Below are 19,948 nucleotides of genomic sequence, written 5' to 3' on the forward strand. Positions count from 1 at the left end.
AACGTCGATGGGACCAACAGATGGGGGTACCACAGGGTTTTACGTAAAAGATGGATACTTCAAGGAGGGAGGGTTCGTCTTGAGTAGACTTGTGGGAGGGAGGGTTATTGTGTGGGCAGACTTGTTGGGCCACTGGCCCTTTTCTGCCATCAAACTCTATGTTTCTATGTTTATCACAGATAAGTGATTTACATGTAACCCCAGATATGGCCAAACTTCTTTGTAAACCTACACATTTTGCTCATATGCCCTCATGAACACAAACTCTGATATGTACGTCATGAACCCTAAGGAAAGATTGTAATTTCTCGATATGAAGAATCAACAAAGAGAGGCACTGGAGATGTCTCGATATGGCCAGTCTCTTCTAAATTGTAAATTGCATTGAACTCCTAAGGTATATTATGAATCCATAAATATTTATGTAATGTAATAGGTAAATGGAATGGAACATGATATATTGCTTTTTCTGTGTGGTTACAATCAATATGGTTTACATAAGAGATTTTGTTTAGCTCCTCTTAACAAGAACATGTAGCCCTCCTTGATGCAAATAATCGAAACTCAGCTTGAGTTGGAGGTGATTGATATTGGAGTAACTGAATGAATGAGGTCAACAATAGGATTTGCATACAGTGTTGGATTATAAAGCACGAGTGCTTTGGATTATAAATCATGGGCACTTTTTTGTCGGGGTTTTGCCACGCCGGATCCAAACCTGATTTGAACACTATTGACTACCTTACCAGTGGATTTGATTAAGTCAGATAAGCACAAAAATCTTTTTTTGGCTATATATGCTTGTCGCTAAATTATTATATAAGATCACATTAAGAAACGCCATATAGAAGAAACCCTGGTTGGGTATAAGGGAACATGATGGTGCCATGATGGTTCCCTTTATTTCTACTTCTGTGCAAACAGCTTGGCACTCCCGGGCCTTGCAACACACAAACTGTTGTTAACATTATTAATATTATCAGATGTAGACTGCCTCACTCTCTAATTCATTGTACGAGATGTATAATGCTATACTCTTTAACTCATTGTACGAAAAGTTTCTCTTTATTGTATGGAGATGTACACTGTTAAACTCCTAATTCATTGTACGTAAAGCTTCTCTTTATTGTATTTACTTTTTCTTTTATTGTATTCACAATCTCTTCTACTGTAAACCGCCTAGAAGTCGCAAGATAGCTGGCGGTATATAAAAATAAAGTTATTATTATTATTATTATTTATATCGTGGTCTTAATATCTTCGGATATGGCCTTGGTGGAGGTGTACTGAGCATATCAAGTTTAAACATATATTTTAATTAGTGATGGAAATTATATAATAAAGTGTAATTACATATAAAAATAGGACATTTTTTAATGAGGTATAACAAATTTACATCCATGTTAATTAAAGAAATAAGCTAGTTCCACACTCAACTTCCCTGGTTTAAACAACAAAGTTACCAATGCTTCATTCTTGTAAGATGGGAGAGACCCACCAGCCACCACCACATTAAAATATTCCAATTATGGGCCTATGAAAGGCTCCTGGAGCATTTATAAAATTCAGTTGTATAGCCATCTAATCCAGGTACTGTTGAATTCCTAAGTTGCTTAATAGCTGGTTGTACCTCTTTTGCCTGTAGAGGCCCACTAAGATGATCATGCACCTCTTCAAGAAATCAGAGCATGCCCAATTGATCCAAATAGTCTTCAAATTGCACTACAGAAAATTCAACTTTATTTATTTATTTTTTTTTAAGAGATTGGGAACAGGGCCGGATTAATCAATAGGCCCAGTAGGCACATGCCTAGGGCCCAAAATTGTGAGGAGGGCCCCCTGAAGGAGGATGACTCACCTTGCCATCAACGGCAACGGGCTCCCCTCCCGGCATGAACGGCAACGGACAACCCCCCCTCTCGCGGCATCAAACGCAATGCAGCCTGATCTGTTACTGGAAGGTCCCGCGATGACTGCTTCTGCCAGTCTATCCCCCTCCGACGTCACTTACTTGCTCCGGAAGAAGTGACGTCGGAGGGTGATGGACCGGAAAACGCAGTCATCGCGGGACCTTCCAGTAACAGATCTGGCTGCATTGTGGTTGATGCCGGGAGGGGGGGCCCATTGCCTTTATCTCAGGGGGGCCGTTGCCCTTGCTGCAGGGGGTGGCATTGCCGTTTCTGCAGTGGGGGGGTTGCCCTCAGCTGTTATAATGCTGCTTTCGGGCAAAGGAGGTCAGAGGGCAGAGCCGGCAGCAATGTTTGGAGGGGGCGAAAGGGGCAGGGTGGTATGGAAGGGTGGTATAGAAGGGTGGTGGAGGGAGAGAAAGGGGGCAGATGCTGATGGAATTGTGTGCATGGAAAGGGAAGGATACTGGATGGAATTGGGTTGGAGGGAAAGAAAGGGAGCTGATGCTGATGGAAGTGGGGGGAAGGGAGAAGAGAGAGTGAAATGCTAGGCTATGGGGGTGTGGAAGAGGGAAGGGAAGAAGAGAGGAGAGAGATGCCATACCATTGGAGGAGGGAATGGAAGAAGATGGATGCCAGACCAATGAGGGTTCAAGTTTCAAGTTTTTCAAGTTTATTAATTGATTTGTTCAATCGCTTAATCTGATTTCTAAGCGATGTACAATAAAATATGCATACATAAGGAGACAAAAACATTACATGCAGTTAATTAATTATAATATAAACAAAAGGAAAGAGGGGATGAAATCCATTTTTATAGTAAAGAAAGGACATACATGGTAAATACAAAAGGAAAGTGGGAAGAGAAAAAAGAAATAAAAAATAAAATAACACTTTATAATAAAATTTAATTAAGTAGCAAATGCATCTTTAAATAAAAAGGTTTTTAATTCGCTTTTAAATTTCCCAAATACCTTCTCCTCCCGTAAAAACATGGGAAGCGCATTCCAAATCTGGGGAGCTGTACATGAAAAGATAAATTGTCTTCTTGTACTAATAATTTTTAGTGAAGGAATTGATAAAAGATTCCGTTCACTAGATCGTAAGGTTCTTTTAACTGAATATGGGATAAGCAACCTAAATAAAAATGCTGGAGTTTTATTTTCTAATGTTTTAAAAATAATTGTACATAATGGATGGAAGGGGGAGGCATACAGTTTCTGGAAGTGGCACAGGACAGAAGATGAAAGGAAGATATTGACAAGAAGATGAGGAGAGCAGAAACCAGACAACATAAGAACATAAGAAGTTGCCTCCGCTGGGTCAGACCAGAGGTCCATCGCGCCCAGCAGTCCACTCCCGCGGCGGCCCATCAGGTCCATGACCTGTAAGTTGATCATTTGCCTAAAACCCTAAAGTCCCCTTTATCCTTCTATCTGTACCTTTTCATAATTCTATCTCTACCTCTATCTGTATCTCTCAATCCCCGTATCCTTCAGGAATTTATCCAATCCCCCGTAATGTACTCTGTCCTATCATAACCTCTGGAAGCGCATTCCAGGTGCCCACCACCCTCTGGGTGAAAAAGAATTTCCTAGCATTGGTTCTAAACCTGTCCCCTTTCAATTTCTCCGAGTGTCCCCTTGTTCTTGTGGTTCCCAATAGGCTGAAGAATCTGTCCCTCTACAGCTTCTCTATGCCCTTCATGATCTTGTAAGTCTCTATCATGCTTCCTCTAAGTCTCCGCTTCTCCAAGGAGAAGAGCCCCAGCCTTTCTAACTTGTCTGCGTATGAAAGGTTTTCCATACCCTTTATCATTCTTGTCGCTCTTCTCTGAACCCTCTCAAGTATTGCCATGTCATTCTTAAGGTACAGTGACCAGTGTTCCCTCTAAGCGGGCGGGTGTTGTGAGCAAACTTTTTTCACCGTGAGCCAAAAATATCGGGCGCCAGCAAGTTATGAGCCAACTCGCCCGATTCTCCTCTCGCCGCCCTGCCATCTGCCGTACGCCTCTTCCGATTGTGCGCTGTGACGAGAAACGTGTGCGCTGCGATGTAATATTTTGTGCGCCAGCGCAGCTTAGCGGGAACACTGGTTCAAATGGTTTTATTTATTTCCCCAAATTTATTTTTGTTATACGCATTGAAAATATTTGATATTGCGTTTAAATCAAAATCTCAATAAACTTGAAACGAGTGCCCGTGAGATTGTGGGAGGGTTAAATACTCAAAACTTAGAAGTTTTTGCTACGCCAGCTTTCTGGTATCTTTACATACAGTGGCGTACCTAGCATATGTAACATCCGGGGCCCATCATTTTTTGGCACCCCCCCCATCTGTAAGAAAAACATGATTTTTAGTAACAAACCACACGTCACACATGAGTACCTAGGAAAAGGCAGCATCTTACATATTGCAGTGAGCAGTACATCAATACACCCATTGTAAAACTAAACAAGCCAGACCAGCACAGATCAATCCTACACCGTCAATCCTAACAGAAAACACACAGAACACAGAAAACACCTTCGCCTAGTAAGGAATATGTAATCACAAACTAACCCCTCCCTCTTTTACAAAACTGTAGTGTGGATTTTAGCTACGGAGGTAACAGCTCTGATGCTCATAAAATTCTGAGCATCAGAGCTGCTACCACCAAGGCTGGTGCTAAAAACGCTTCACAGTTTTGTAAAAGGGGGGATAAAATAAAAATACATAGACAAAGGTTAAATTGAACCAGCAAGAAGCTGGACTCTGCATACAATGCTTCACAGAAACAGTGACACATGTCTCCTAAAGCAATAAATAAATAGAAATTTTTTTCTACCTTTGTCTTCTGTGGTTTCTCCTTTCCTCATCTTCTTGTAACTCTCTTCCTTCCATCCACTGTCTGCCGTCTCTCTTCCCCTATATGGCATCTTCTCTCCTTCTATGCCCCTTCCAGAAACTGTATGCCTCCCCCTTCCATCTCTCCTTTCACCCCATTGGTCTGGCATCTCTCTCCTCGCCTTCCCTCTCCCACACCTCTCCTCATAGTCTGGTATCTCCCCTTCCCTGATTCTCTGGCATCTCTCTCCTTTCCTTTTCTTCCATCTTTCGCTCCCCCTCCATGCTCTCACATCTCCCCCTTCCTTTTCCCTTAGACTGGCATACCTTCCTCCTACGCTCCAAGCCCTGGCATCTCCTTTAATTCCCTCCCTCATCTTCCTTCTCCCTCCAGCTGGGTACCGCAACACTCTTCCCTGCAGCTCTGCACTTCCCCACAATTGCCATGCTTCGGTTCCTCTTCTTCCTTCCTTCCTCCCCCCCCCCCCGCGGGACCCTGCGGCACCATCAACTCTTACTCCCTCTAATGTCGGCCCTGCAGCTCCAGACTTCCTCGCACCTTCTCCCCTCCCCCTTTGGATCGCTATTATTTTAAATGTTATAGCCGCGGAGCTGTATCCATCAGTGGAGATGTCTAACCTCGGCCTGCCCCGGAACTCTTACTGCAACAGTGACTTCCTGTTCCTGCCTAGACGGGCGGCTGCTGCAGTAAGAGTTCCGGGGCAGGCCGAGGTTAGACATCTCCACTGATGGATACAGCTCCGCGGCTATAACATTTAAAATAATAGCGATCCAAAGGGGGAGGGGAGAAGGTGCGAGGAAGTCTGGAGCTGCAGGGCCGACATTAGAGGGAGTAAGAGTTGATGGTGCCGCAGGGTCCCGCGGGGGGGGAGGAAGGAAGGAAGAAGAGGAACCGAAGCATGGCAATTGTGGGGAAGTGCAATCCCCCCAATGCGTCCTCTTACCTTACCTCCCCTTACCTTTGCGACGCGTGTGTGCGCTGTGAAGAGAAACTTGTGCGCTGCGATGTAATATTTTGTGCGTGAGCGCAGGCCAACGCAGCTTAGCGGGAACACTGACAGTGACCAATACTGGACACAGTACTCCAGATGCGGGCGCACCATCGCACGATACAGCGGCATGATGACTTCCTTCGTTCTGGTTGTAATACCCTTCTTAATAATACCCAGCATTCTGTTTGCTTTCTTTGAGGCTGCTGCGCATTGTGCCGTTGGCTTCATTGTTGTATCCACCAGCACACCCAAGTCTTTTTCAAGGTTGCTTTCCCCTAGTACTAATTCCCCCATTTTGTAGCTGAACATCGGGTTCTTTTTCCCTATATGCATGACCTTGCATTTCTCTACATTGAAGTTCATCTGCCATTTATTCGCGCACTCCTCCAGTTTGTTCAGGTCCCTTTGTAGGTCTTCACATTCCTCTGTGGTTCTAACCCTGCTACAGAGTTTAGTGTCATCCGCAAATTTTATAACTTCACACTTCGTCCCTGTTTCTAGGTCATTAATAAATACATTGAACAGCAGCGGTCTGAGTACCGACCCCTGCGGAACACCGCTCATGACCCTCCTCCAGTCCAAGCAGTGGCCCTTCACTCCAACCCTTTGCTTTCTGCCTGCAAACCAGTGTTTAACCCATCTGTATACGTCCCCTCCCACCCTGTGATTCCACAGCTTCCTAAGTAGCCACTCATGGGGTACCTTGTCAAAGACTTTTTGGAAGTCAAGATAAATGATGTCTATGGGTTCCCCTTTGTCCATTTGGCTGTTTATCCCTTCAAAGAAGTGCAGTAAGTTCGTTTGGCACGATCTTTCTTTGCAGAAGCCATGTTGGCTCACTTTCATTAGTCCATTTTTTTCTATGTGCTCACAGATGCTGTCAAGACAAAGGTAGAAAAAAATTTCTATTTATTTTTTTTTTTGCTTTAGGGGACATACATCACTGTTTCTGTGGTGTTGCATTGTATGCAGAGTCCAGCTTCTTGGTGGTTTTATTTAACCTTTGTCTACGTATTTCTATTTTATCCCCCCTTTTACAAAACTGTAGAGCATTTTTTAGCATGGGCCGTGGCTAAAAACCATACTACAGTTTTGTAAAAGGGGGAAGAGGTTAGTTTGTACTTGTGATTATATAATCCATACTAGGTGAAGGTGTTTTCTGTGATCTGTTTGTATGAAAGACATGTTTTTTTGTTAGTGTTGACCAGTCTTGTTTGGCGAAATGCATCAGGCATGGTTCTTGGGAGCACCTTGAATTAACCTGATTTGAATCTCCTTATTTTCTGCCAATCTTCTTTGGTGGACTGCTTGCCTTGTTGTTTCATTGCAAGTTAACATACATGGAGTGGAACGTACTAAAGGAGTTACAGATTTGGTTGTTTATACATGCATATGGGTCACAGTTGGTTGATGTAGAGTGAGGCAGTTGAGAGGCATTGTAAACTTGGTTATTAATATAGACATATTTTGGATAGTATTACTGCTTTACAAATATTTGAACACTTTTATATATGCATGGAAAGGGTTCAGAGTTAAAGTCCTGGGTAAGTAGGTGGGAAGGGAAGGAAGGGGGATTTGTTCAGAGATGTTTGGGGGTTGCATAGAAGAAAAACTGTGCACTGGTATGCTAATCTTGGTTTGTTTTGAATTTTTTTTAAAAAAGAAATACAAGTGGAAATAAAGAAGTAAATAAGAAAACAGATAAATGGGGCAGGACATGGGTGGGGTGGGGGTGGGGCATGGGCAGTGTAGGAGCAGGGCAGGGACAGGGGGGCCCAGTGTACTTGTGTGCCTAGGGGCCCTCAAAGAATTAATCCTGCCCTGATTGGGACTTCTATACCACTTTTTTGTAGTTTTACAACCACATTCAAAGCAATTTACATAAAGGTACTTTAAGCATTTTCCTTATCTGTCCCAGTGAGCTCACAATCTGTCTAATGTACCTGAGGCAGTGGAATATTAAGGGCTCCTTTTACAAAGGTGCTTTAGGGCTTTAATATGTGGAATAGCGCATGCTAAAATGCTGCGTGCGCTAGCCACTGCTAAAATGCCGCGTGCGCTAGCCACTACCGCCTCCTCTTGAGCCGGCGGTAGTTTTTCAGGTAGCGTGCGCTAATCTGGTGCGTGCGCTAAAAACGCTGGCACACCTTTGTAAAAAGGAGCCCTAAGTGACTTGCCCAGGGTCACAAGGAGCAGCACAGGCCTTGAACCCACAACCTCAGGGTGCTGAAGCTGTAGCTCTAACCACTACAGCACCCGCCGAGTACAACTGTTTATAATAATCAGGAGATTTCCTCTGCCCCCTGAGTGTAACCTTCTTATTGGTATTTATAGCATTGTAGTCATGCAGGTTTTATCTGAAGAAAGACTCCCCTTGAACCTTGACTTTTTGACTCTTTCTTTGCTTATTTTTTAATTTTCTTCCATGCAATTAAAGACATAGAATATTAAAAGTAAAGGCAGCTTTAAATAAATAAAAGCAGTACAGAATGCGTTTAAAAGTCTACATTAAATATGATCATGAAACTGTTCTTTAAAAATTCACAAAAACCATTTGGGGGAACAGAAAATATGGATTTATCCCGACGTCACTAAAACCACTCAAGAACGGAGGAAAGAATTTCTTTCTATGCGTCAAGATACTATTAAATTAGGAGCAACGTTTCTTTTAGCATATCCCTGCAAATGTTTGGTTAGGTATTTAGGAGTTAAATATACATTTTTCTCTCCAAATCATCTGAAGGAATTTTTACATGTTAAGAAGATCATTAGGGAATGAGGGATAATGGAAGTAAAGCAGTTGTTTAGATTCATTAAGCCTATTTGTTTTAACTAAATTCCTCTTTTTCTCTCTTAATTATTGCTTGACCATCCCCCCAGTATAGTGGTCTGAGAAGGGGATAAAGAATGTATTATTGTAAGATTGATTCTCAATATCTTTGATTTGTTTTATCCTCCCTAGAAACATAGAAACATAGAACAGACGGCAGATAAGGGCCACGGCCCATCTAGTCTGCCCATCCCAATAACCCTCCCCTACCTTTCTCTGTGAAGAGATCCCACGTGACGATCCCATTTGGTCTTAAAATCCCTATGCTAAATGGAGCAAGATGTATTCTTGTAAAATTTGATGTATAATTAGAAATTTAAAAAAAAAAAAGTCTACATTAAAATTCAGTGTGTTTTCTCTTCCTTTCTAAACCAAAACAATTCATTTGTGTGTGTGTGTGTGTGTGTGTGTGTGTGTAAAAGTGTAGTTTTCATTAGCTCCATTTCAGCAGACCCCGATACAAATGCAGCAAAAGAAACAGAACATATTCACGTGTATAAACAACTTTATCAGAATGTACTTATTTTTTGAAGCATAATGTTATTTTTGGCTCACTTTGGGTTTGATTCTCCAGGAGGAAAAAAAAAATTCTGATTGTGTTGGCTGTGATTCATCTTTAAAAGGAGATATTTGGGTTGGAAAAAAACATCCTGAGGAGCCAGCACTTAGGAATAATTTGCCCCAACTGACACAAAACATTTATTTACCTTCCAGAGCACACAAACTCAAATCTGTTTACTTCGGCTTTGAGCAGCTATAAATCCAACTTGAACAGCTGAGGCTGACATGCAATTGCAGTGATCTCTGTAGCTGGGCTTGGTTCAAGACCAACTCTCTGGTCTGGCTGCTTTTGAATCCTGCACCCTGTACTTCAGTCTCAGCAGGGACTTGGAAGATTTTTTGCAAGCAGCACAAAGTAACTTAAAAATGTTTTCCTACTTAATAGAGTTTGCTTAGGTTTAGTGCTATGACCCATTTGTATTTTATTTTATGTATTTATCCTCGGGACTCAAGGATCTACCATACAAAAAAACGGCTTGACAAATTACAGCTATACTCGCTCGAGGAGCGCAGAGAGAGGGGGGACATGATCGAAACATTCAAGTATCTTACGGGCCGCATCGAGGCGGAGGAAGATATCTTCTTTTTCAAGGGTCCCACGACAACAAGAGGGCATCCGTTGAAAATCAGGGGCGGGAAACTACGAGGTGACACCAGGAAATTCTTTTTCACTGAAAGAGTGGTTGATCGCTGGAATAGTCTTCCACTACAGGTGATTGAGGCCAGCAGCGTGCCTGATTTTAAGGCCAAATGGGATCGGCACATGGGATCTATTCACAGGGCAAAGGTAGGGGAGGGACATTAAGGTGGGCAGACTAGATGGGCCGTGGGCCCTTATCTGCCGTCTATTTCTATGTTTCTATGTTTCTATGTAATAAGCTATTGGCTATTGATCAAATTTTTAGTGAATCGTTTCCTCCTCTGATCAGCCATGTGTCTAAGTCCTCAGTTACAGAATCATTCCTAATTCCAGTGATAATTGGTAGGGGCATATACAGTAAGCATACATCTGAGCCTGTGAAATCCTATGTAGGCCAATCCAAGATCATTGGCTGATTGAGATTTCAAGAATCCACCATATTGTTTGGCATGCCAAAGAGGGCTAAAAGCCAAATATCCTCTAATAATAATAAGCTTCTACTCATTATGACAGGGGTTGTCATACAACAGATTACGAATAATTGAAAAAATTGAGATAGGCTGAATTATAGCTTTTGGTGGAACTCTTTGTGTCACATATTTAAAATGGAAAGCATAATTGCAGGGAAATTTTAAGAAATTTCAGGTTATTTGGGAACCATTAACAAGATACTATAAAGATTGAAATTACTGTATAGAATAAATATTATTTTTTCCCCTTTTGTTCATACACATCCAGGGTGGGAATATTTTAGGATTTTTTTTTTTGCTTATGAATAATTGTTGGGTATAAGGGAGGGGGGATATTTGATGCAAGTTAGAATTTGATGATATAGTAAGTGATGTTAAAGTATAAAATGATTGTATTTTATGTTACACTTATTGTGAGTTTTAAAAATGAATAAAGATTAATTTAAAAAAAATAAATAAATAATAATCCAGACGAATGATTATCTGAGCATTATTTCTAAACCCTGCTCACAATGGAAGACTGCACTGTTTAATGTACAATCTTTAGAAGGGAAAAGTAAAATGAATTGATGATGAACACACATATATGTTTATTACTAAAGGTTTGTTCACTGGAGCACTGTAATATCTGCTCAACTATGACTATCAGCCTAGGAGCCAACTTTTCAAAATGATTTGGAGTGCTATATTCAATACAAGCTCAATGTCGGGGCTGATCACACACCCTCATCACCCACAGACTTAGCACCTATGACTGTCAATATATCGGTATTAGATTCCTAGCATATGTCACGTTAGGATAAAAACTTGCTTCGAAAATAAAATTGTACTGTAACTTAAGAACATAAGAACATAACTATGGCAAATTGTAACCTAACTCTATATTATGTATATTTAACCTGTAACCTGATCTGAGCTCTTTGGGGATGATGGACATTAAGGAAGTTCTTCTTCACTCAGAGAGTGTTGGAAAACTGGAATGCTTTTCCGGAGTCTGTCATAGGGGAAAGCACCCTCCAGGGATTCAAGACAAAGTTAGACAAGTTCCTGCTGAACAAGGATGTACGCTGGTAGGGCTAGTCTCAGTTAGGGCACTGGTCTTTGACCAGAGGGCCGCTGTGTGAGCGGACTGCCAGGCAGGACCACTGGTCTGACCCAGCAGCGGCAATTCTTATGTTCTTATAAGTGCAAATTCTATAACAGCAATTATGTGCATAACTGCCATTATAGAATACTACCAGAATTCCACAGTTGCATGCCTTGGTATGAGCACTTATGCCAACTCAGTGGCTGCTGTGAATGTTCACACCTAACTAACTGCAGACAGTCAGGCAAGCAACTGCTAGTATTCTATGACCTATGCGCATAAGTGCTAGGCACAATCCTGACCCACCTATGTCCCTCCCAGCTCCACATTCTCCTTGCAGTTGGACGCTATGAATTTTACATGCATAATTTGCAGTATCCTAAGAGTAGTTATGCATATAACTGCTAATTAGTGTAAATAAAAGTCAATAGCAATTATAACCAACAACTGGTAGTTAATGCCAATTAGCAGTTAATTATGTTAAATTGCATGCACAACTGACAATGGGCTAGATTCACTAACCTCCATTAAGGTTCCTGATCCGTGGCCAATCCGTGCAGGCCCGACGAATTTACAAAACAAAAAAATTTTAATGAAGGCGATCGGAGGAATACCCCCCTACGATCTCTCGGATCGCTAGTGTGCGATCCCGACAAAAGTGCAGACATAAGAACATAAGAATTGCCGCTGCTGGGTCAGACCAGTGGTTCATCGCGCCCAGCAGTCCGCTCCCACGGCGGCCCTCAGGTCAAAGGCCAGTGCCCTGAGTCCAGCCTTACCTGCGTACATTCTGGTTTAGCAGGAACTTGTCCAACTTTGTCTTGAATCCCTGTAGATGGTCTGCACATGCGTCTAAGAGCAGTCTAGAGCCGCAACTTTTTTCTTTAAAAAAAATAAAATAAAAAATTTACTAACCCAATGAGCCCGTGGTTTTAACCTGCTTTATACCCACGGGTTAAAACCACGGGCTCGCAGTGCGGGGAAGGGCAGGACAGTCGGGGCGGGAGGAGAGATTCGGGGCAAGAGCAGGGCAGCGAGTTGAGGCAGCAGGCAGGAGAGATTCGGGGCACAGCAAGGGGTTCGGGGCAGGCAGGAGATCGGGGCTAAGACGGGGCAGGAGATTGGGGCAGAGAAGCAGGGCAGAGAGCAGGGCGGCAGAAGGCAGGGCAGTCGGAAAGGACCTCAGTGACTGATCCTCAGCAGTCGCTTCTTGTGTTGATCAGCCAGCCCAGTTGGTTTGCAAGATTTCTGTAGTGAATTGCGTTCCTGCCTACTTTGCATGCTGTTCCCCTGTTTGCATGCATGGATTGGAATCAGATTGGAGGAGAGGTAAGTGAATTGGACCAGAGTAAAATCGGGTTGCAAAGGAGTCATAAATTGATCGGTACATGATCGGTTTGCTTAGTGAATCTAGCCCAATATTCTGTAACTTGAGCACATACCTTTGCAAACTTAAAGCTGGATTCCATAAATGGTGCTGAAAAATGAGTGCCAGAAAGTATCAGTGCTAAGTGCAATTCTCCGCTTAGCACTGATTCCCATGCCCCAACTTTGGGCGCCAGGCATACACCAGCTGAAACCTAGTGTAAATGTTGACATCCATGTTGGGCACCCTAACCCATTATTCTGTAACATGTGCATCTTTTCGGAATGCACCAGACATGTAGAACGGGTACAAGTGGATCAATTTTTTTTTTTTACTACATCATGATTTACAAAGACTAGGGGACACTTGATGAAGTTACAGAGTAATACTTTTAAAACCAATAGGAGGAAATATTTTTTCACTCAGAGAATAGTTAAGCTCTGGAGTGCGTTGCCACAGGATGTGGTAAGAGCGGTAAATGTAGCTGGTTTTAAGAAGGGTTTGGACAAGTTCCTGGAGGAAAAGTCCATAAACTGCTGTTGAGATAGACATGGGAGAAGCCACTGCTTGCCCTGCATCAGTGGCATGAAAAGTTGCTACTATTTGGTTTTTTGCCAGATACTTGTGACTTGGATTGGCCTCCATGAAGACAGGATACTTAATAATAATTTTAGATGGACCATTGGTCTGATTCAGTAAGGCTATTCTTATGTTCTTATGACATGCCCTTCCCATGGCCATGTTCCCTTTTTGAATTTCATACTATGGGATTTGAGCACCAAGCATAAAATAGGGAGTAGCTAGATGCGTGCACATATCCTACATTAATAATTGGTTGTTAGCAGTGAATTATTGTTCATTAACAGCCCGATAGCCCATTAAGTTGCACACATATCTCAAGACTATGCACAAATGTAGGCACCCAAATTCAGTTGCCATATATAGAATGGGGAGACTAGCATACAATTGCGCAAGCGAGTTTATAGAATTACAAGGCTGTCTTTTATAGACTAAGCTCCTCCCAGGAGCTCTTTGATAAAATTGCATTTCACATACCTTCTGGCAGTGGTGTAGCAAAGGTGGGAGGCGCCTGGGGCAATGGCACCCCCTGCTCCCTCCTCTCCATCCCCTGCTCCTTCCGCACCCCCCCTTGTACCCTCCCTTCCCTCTCCCATAACTCTTTAAATCTTCGCCAGGGCAAGCAGCTGATCCAGCCTGCTGCTCACACTGGCATTGGCTTTCCCTCTGATGTCACTTCCTGGCCCGTGACCCAGAAGTGATTTCAGAGGAAGCCAGACTGGTGCGAGCAGCAGGCTAGAGTAGTTGCTCATTTTGGCGAGGAATTAAAAGAGGTATGAGGATGGGGAAGGGAAGGCGTGAGGTGGGCATGGGGGGGGCAGAGAGGTGCCAGCGCCCCCCACCAAGACAGCACCCGGGGCGGTTCACCCCCTACCTCCCCTACCTACTATGCCACTACCTTCCAGAATCCAATAGTAAACAGCAATGGCAGCAAAAGTAGCGGAAGAGATGGAGGCAGCATGGGTTTTGCAGATAACAGAGTAAGCAAGGGTATCAGTGGGACAAACTTCCCAGGGAACAGGGAGAGTGATGTAGGATGGTGCATGGCATGTCATGACAAGGCAAATGTCCCTAGTATAATAGCCTGCTTGGGCTTCAGTAGAGGAAAGCTGGTCCAGTAGAGAAATTACTAAGGGCTAGATTCAGAAAGTAAACCGATCGTGTACCGATCGGTTTGCGACCCCTTTACAATCAAATTTCCCTCCGGCCCCATTCACTAACCTCTCCAGCGATCCGCTTCGAATTCGTGCACACAAATGAGGAGAAATGCATGCAAATTGGACAGCGACGCGATTCATCAACCAAAAATTTAAAACCGACTGGGATGGCCGATCAACCCAAGAAGCGACTGCTGGAGACCAGTCGAAAACATCTTTCCGACTCTCCAGCACTATAGAAGCCCTGCTCTGCCCCAATCTGTCTCCTGCCTGCTCTCCCCGAATGCCGCCCTACTCTGACCTGTGTCTCCTGCCTGTTCGCCCCAAATGCCGGCCTGTTCTGCCCTGTGTCTCCTGCCTGCTCGCCCAGAATGCCGCCCTGCTCTGCCCTGTGTCTCCTGCCTGCTCGCCCCAATCTCCCAGCCCTGCTCTCTGCCCCGATCTGTAGGAAAAGGTTTGCAGCACCAGGGGAATAAAAACGTGTGGCTCCTGACCCTGCTCTGCCCCGATCTTCCAGCCCTGCTTTCTGTCCCAAGCTCCTACTCTCTGCCGCCTTCCTTGCAGTGTGAGCCCACGGGTTTAAAGCAGGGCTGCATGCCGCAGTGCAGCCCCGCTTTAAACCCACGGGCTCGCAATGCAGGGAAGGCGGCAGAGAGCAGGAGAGTCTGGGCGGCAAGACCAGGGCTTGGAAGGGGTGAGCAGGAGGGCGCGTGCAGTAAAAGTTTTTGTTTTTTTTTAAATCGTGGCTGGACGGGTCTAGACGCATGCACATATTGAAGTTTCCTGAATTCATCGGACCTGCCCGGATGCCCGACTGGGACAGGTTTGTGAATCTAGCCCTTAGAGACCGAGTCCACCTGTCATTTTGTGATGAGCTCTTTCTGATAATAAGGCATATCTAAAACAGTCACACAAGATCATGATAGCTGAAGGCTGAATCTATGATGAAAGTTTACTTTTATGGCCCCACAAAATGCAAGCAAACAGCAGAATGAGCCAGAGAGCTGGAAGGGAAAATGATACGTCTGAGCATTGTACACACAGACTCTCTCACACATGCACAACACACCCACACCCCTTCAGTTGGGCAAGGCTCATTCCACCGAGTGGAAATTTCCATTCCACATTCTACAGCTAGCAGCCTTCGCCGACTCTCTTTACCCCATCACCATCCCCTGTGATGTTACAACTGCGCTATTATCGTGGTTTTTCATCTCATTTTACTTTTTAATTCAAGGCTAACATTTAACCTTTGTAACATAATTTCTTTGGCATATATGGTTGGAGCAAACGAATCAGTGCTGGAGGAGAAACAATAGTACAGCACATGTAAATAGTCAAGGCTGTTAAAGAACACAACTCCAATGCATTGGCAGTGAAAGGTAAAAGTAATGTGATTTGGCCTTAAATGATATTCGTCGTTGATGTAACGTTTATGTTATAGGTAATTTGATTTGATATGTAAGTATGTAATTTGTTATAGTGTGTCTCTGAAGTGTTTTGTATGATAAATGTAAATTTTTTATTTTGTATGTTAATATGTAATTCGCCCTGGATACAGGTGGGTGAGAAATAAACAAACAAACAAGTGTGAACTTTATCAGATTTTTATCTATTACAAAAAAAAAAATAAAAATCAAGCAAAAGCACAAAATCCCCTTTTTCCATTGTAACACTCCTATTGTCACATTCCTCTGCTGCTGCTGGATTTTTTATTTTTTTATTTGTATCCTGCTTTTTCCAAAGCGGGTCACAACAAAAAACATACACAGTCAAAAATACATATGGTACATAATAGCAGTATCAACAATCAAAACACATATATAAAAACAGTGCCAATAGTCATTACAAAAATCTAAAATAACACCCAGCGCTTACACAAAATGTATATTATTCAGCTCCCATATTTCATCTTACAGAAAAGATATCTTTTTTATGATTTTTTGAAACAACAATACCCCCTCCGAATCCATGGTTTCAGTACCCATGGATTTGGTTATTCGCAATTTTTTTTTTTTAAAGAAACGCTGCATCCTGGACCTGGTGGTCTAGTGGCGACACAGGGCAGAATCAATCATCCTATGCTCCTGCCCCATGCAAAGCCATCATCACAATGGCTGCCATGAGTTCCTGTTGTAGTCTCGAGATTACAGTGGGAACTCATGTCAGCCATTTTGATGACGGCTCTCCACGGGGCAGGAGCATAGGACGATCGATCTGGCCCCACATCACCACTAGACCACCAAGTAAGGTCTGGGGAAGGTCCAGGATGCAGGAGGGAGGCAGGGGTGGGTCAGAGCTGGCCCTGAAAGTTATCCACGATATTTCAATATTTGCGGGCCGGCTCTGCCCCTAACCCCCACGAATATTGAGGGTCTGCTGTACTTAATTTTGTCTGTTGATGTATATATTGAGGAAGATTATTCCACCCTTGATTTGCCCACATATTTTTGCACTTGTATGTGAAACTAATCATAGTGTACCTCAGAGACACTATCTGGGTAACATTCAAAAGCAGTGGCATACCTGGTGGTTCAGGAACCTGGGGTGAAGCACCCCCTCCTTTGGTCAGAGTACTCCCCTCTCCTCCAGAAACCTGGAGCAGTTGCAGATCTGTGGTTCACCTATGCACAGCCGTTGGCCCTGCTGGTCCCTCGCCCTGGAACAGGAAGTTGACATCAGAAGGGAGCAGGGGCTGGCGGTGCTGATGGTTGCGTGCAGGACTGAGGTAGACTGCCCCCCCTGCCCCCCGCCCCTAATACAACACTGGGCACTGGCACTGAAAGCAAAAGATATTTTTTAAATTTAGAATTGGGCACAATTGTAGTTACTACTACTACTTATCACTTATATAGCGCTAAAAAGCATACGTAGCGCTGTACATTTTGACATTTATAGACAGCCCCTGCTCGGAAGAGCTTACAATCTAACTTGGACAGACAGACATTACATATAGGGTTAGTTACAGTGAAAGTTTCTATAGCTGGGGGAGGGGAGTAGGGGTAAAATTCAAGACATAGGCATTAATTTTATAAGGGTCGATATTCAGCATTTGTGTGCTGCCAGCAGTGTTATTTCCAGAAATTCAATGGTGAGCAGAACAGGTTTCAGGTTTATTTAAAATTTGATAATATCGCTTATAATACTTCTAAATGATGTACATTTTAAAAACAGGGATACAATATTACAAGTTAAGAACATAGGCAAGATCAAATAAGGACCAACATGATACAAAAAGGGTCGGGGTAGAACTACAATAATTACAGGAAAGAAACAGGCATGGGAAATGCAAATTGGGTTAACAGGGGAATGTCTGGAGCCTCCTATGATTGATGTTTCTTTAGAAAGCAACGTTATTCAATTGAAGATTTGGGGGTTCTTTTATCAAGCTGCGGTAAGGGTTTAACGTGCGGAATACTGCGCGTTAAACAGCCTGCCGCGCTAGTCGCTAACGCCTCCATTGACCAGGCGTTAGTTTTTTGGCTTGTCGCCAGGGTTAGCATGTGATGAAACGTCCGACACGCTAGCCCCGCTAGCGCACCTTGATAAAAGGAGCCCTTAATTTTTAAAGGCGTCTTTGTATAGGAAGAACTTCAGGGAGCTCTTGAATCTATCAAGATTTCGTTCTTCTCTAAGAAAAGGCGGCAGAGTATTCCATAACTGCGGAGCGTATATTGAAAATATATTGTTCTCATGTGATAAGTTCGATATCTTACAATTTTCTAAAAAATAAGTTTTTCAAATAAAAGATGTTTTAGTCTTTTTTTACAATATTGTTGAACCAATGATGAGACTTGGTGAGCCATAAGCTGTTGGCTTATGTAAAACGAATCATCTCCGATGGTTCTCATTGCAGTTGACTGATACAATAGTTTTGAATTTGCAGTTGTATTTGCTGCTGGGATGTAAAATTTGTACTATTGTGCTGCCCACACCTATTTATTCTGTTTTCCCTTTAAATATTAAATAGATTTAAAATGCAGACATTAAGACACTAATTTTCAAAAGAGAAAAATGTCTCAAAAGTGGCACAAAGTGGCAAATGGATAATTATCTCACCAAAGCATCAAAGTTGCGAGTTCTGAAACTCAAAATTGGGACATTTTACTCTGCAGTCATCTACATTACAAGGTGGGGGAGGAGTTGGAAGCATGTTTTGGGTTAGATTTGGGTGGGATTTAAATCTGGACATTTTTCTGTGATAATGTAATAGATTAAAAAAAAGTCCAGAGGAAAAATTGAAGTACATTTTCATCTAGACTTGTTTCAGTCACGACTAAATCAGAAAAAGGTGTCCTAACTGATCAGTTGACCACTGGAGGGATAAAGGCACAATTCCTTCTTAATATCCCAGAGGTCACTGACTCCCTCCCAACCCCCAGCAGTGAAAGTAGATACCAGGCTCTATGACAGCTCCAGATTTTATGGCCATATCTAAGAAAACAGCAAGTGGATGGAGTAGCATAGTGGTCAGTGCAGTCAACAGTGAATAATGGGACCCAGGTTCAATTCCCACTTTAGCTGTTTAGTTTCAGTATAAATATGCGAGCCCTTCTGGACCACACAACTACCTTCTGTACCTAAATATTTATGTTATTTACAAGCCTGAGGGCTATTGTAATTGTGGACCATTAGGTAAAGTAGGTTTTCTCTGTTTCTGGAGGACTCACAAGACTAATCTAGTCTAATTCAGTCTATGATTTGCGAGTCACTCTATGCCTAACCAGGTTCTAGGTGACGTACAATTCAAGTAATTGGCAAAAGATTGTGAGAGGGGATATAGCAGGGGAGGAGGGAGGGGTAAAGTCCTCTACAGGGAAGTATTGAGAAGATATTTGGAAGTACAATTTACATTGGAGGGGTATAAGTGGTATTTGCACCTGGGTCTCTTTATCTGAAGTCCACTGCACTGACCACTAAGCTGCCCCTCTGCACTGTTGGGGTGTCTGTGTGACCAGTTCACCATCAATGCTGCCAAAAAGTCCTCCCTATGGCCTGTTTTTCTACATTTTAAATTTTTATTTAACAACCCTTCTAGCATATTTCAAGGGTACTTAGCTTTTAATTGTGGTCTTCTTTTGAGGAAAATAGGAGCCAACATGTTTCATCCACAGAAGGTTTTTTCAAGGCTTATCATCCCTATTTAAAAAACAAAACTGTTTAGTTTATTTCTAAAATGTTTAATATACTACTCTCTATCTAATAATTCACTTCTCATGCTAGCAGTGTTAGAAAATATATAAGTTGTACTAAAAACATCTCTCTTACCTTAGCAAGCTTTACACCGACATATATGACCACTGAATGTTGATTCAAAATGGCCACGGCTTCTTCTTCTCCCTTGTATATACCCACCAGGACTGGTCAGCTGACAGTTGCATCAGCATTATCTACTGCAGCATTATGGGCCTGGAAGGCTGTAAAGGGAATAGGTTAAAATTACCATTACTTTGAAAAAAGTTCTAGTGAACTGTTTTTTTTAGCACTTTCCATTTATAAAAATCAAAGGATAA

Source organism: Geotrypetes seraphini, chromosome 1, assembly GCF_902459505.1.
Source record: "Geotrypetes seraphini chromosome 1, aGeoSer1.1, whole genome shotgun sequence".
Taxonomy (NCBI): domain Eukaryota; kingdom Metazoa; phylum Chordata; class Amphibia; order Gymnophiona; family Dermophiidae; genus Geotrypetes; species Geotrypetes seraphini.